This window comes from Lepisma saccharinum, chromosome 2, assembly GCF_977018435.1.
Source record: "Lepisma saccharinum chromosome 2, izLepSacc3.1, whole genome shotgun sequence".
Classification (NCBI taxonomy): Eukaryota; Metazoa; Arthropoda; class Insecta; order Zygentoma; family Lepismatidae; genus Lepisma; species Lepisma saccharinum.
The window spans coordinates 138,027,897-138,029,627 of NC_139230.1; the positions used below are offsets into that span (position 1 = coordinate 138,027,897).

Sequence of the window (1,731 nt, forward strand, 5' to 3'; positions counted from 1 at the left end):
TTTCTGCTAGCAACTTATTTGTTTTTGCTTTATATGAGTTTTTGTATTACCTACCCAATGGCATAGTGGTAACACTGTCTTATAATCAGGAGGTGCCAGGTTTGATCCTCAGCGGAGACATATTGCATAGTGATTCGGATTCCATTTTAAAACTGTATTCCCAATCCTCATTAGCCTATCTGAGCATAATAATTATACACTTAAAGAAACTTGAACATAGAAATTTTCATCAAAAAATGGAGGCTCAACCAGGACTCGAACCTGGGTCTCTGGCATACTGTGCCATTGCTGTAACCACTGAGCTACCGAGCCAGCCTGGCCTCGTTTGATTTCTCACTATCGCTGTTTTACCTGCACGGAATCGTCTCTGCCAGTGATACTACAACAGGACCTGTTGCCTTTGAAACACAGTAGAATTCGATGTTGCCTGGTTCCTCCCAGCATAGAGATCTGAATTATTGTAGATTAGGCACACACAGGAGATGTACTGTGTAGAAATTTTCAAGCGAAAAATGCAGGCTCGACCAGGACTCAAACCTGGGTCTCTGGCATACCATGCCATTGCTATAACCACTGATCTACAGAGCCAGCCTGACCTCACCTGATTCAAGTCCTAGTTGAGCCTGGATTTTTGCTGTAAATTTCTACGTTGTACATGGCAATGGCACAGTATGCCTGAGACCCGGGTTCGAGTCCTGGTCGAGCCTGCATTTTTCGCTGAAAATTTCTATGTAGTACATCTGCTGTGTGTGCCTAATCTACAAAAACTTTAAATTGTTTGTTCATTGTCATCATATTATCGACCTTTTAGAAACTGAAAATGATTTGGTTATGCTTAAGTTGCATTCCTGTGGTGTCACATAAATTAAGCAAAAGGTAATATTAAATTACTAGGACAATTTGTTTCAGGACAATTAAAAACTTTACTATTCACAATTCGCATGCATATATAGTCTTGATTCAGTATTCAGTGAAGCACGATTTGAATTACAATTTGTCTCGCAGAATTATAGATCATCACAAAAATTGAACAAAGACATTATCTAGACAGTCTTTTTAGTGCTACACCAATTTTAATTCTTTTAAACTATTCTTTTACCCACAACAATTTTCTCATACCTTATGAGCCCTTCCATTTGTATTTATTAAAATTTACATTACCATTTTTCTGATTTACTTTCGTTTACTTAAACTGCCCAATTCTTAGTAGTACTTAAATGCTCGTTTACATTAATCAGGAACTTTGCCAATTATCGGTGGATAAAAAAAAAAGATGAAAGAGGACTGATAATATAATAATAATAATTAACCTCTTGCTTAATGTTCCTTTCTTTTTATTTCTTTTTGTTTCCTCAAGTCTTGCATAATTACAATAAGTTGCGCAATTAACCTTTCAACTTTGCAATTTCGCAAAATGTACATGACATGCAACTTTCGCGTTTCAACTTAGTACCTAAACCCTAGAACAACTTAATAGTACATTTGGGCTTTTTTAATCGTTATTTGTAGTTTATCGGTTAATTCACTAGTGCACTTTTCCAATATGTCGCATTTCAACAGATGGTACACTTCACTATGCACCTACCTCAATTTGTTCATTTTTGTTCGTTCGCAGGTAGACTTCCTATTCAAATCCTCGTCATTACGAAAATCTTTCGTTCTATCCAATGTTGCCTATTACATTGGCTGAAATGGAGTTGGACATGGTTCCGTGCAAAATCGTTGATGAAT

The 1,731-nt window shown here is 36.7% G+C and overlaps 1 non-coding gene across 1 annotated transcript; it reads right to left on the minus strand.

The window, feature by feature from the left end:
- Positions 1 to 240: 240 nt before the first annotated feature.
- Positions 241 to 312, minus strand: TRNAT-AGU (transfer RNA threonine (anticodon AGU)). The gene has a single exon. It is a non-coding gene; the product is annotated as a tRNA-Thr (tRNA).
- Positions 313 to 1,731: the final 1,419 nt, after the last annotated feature.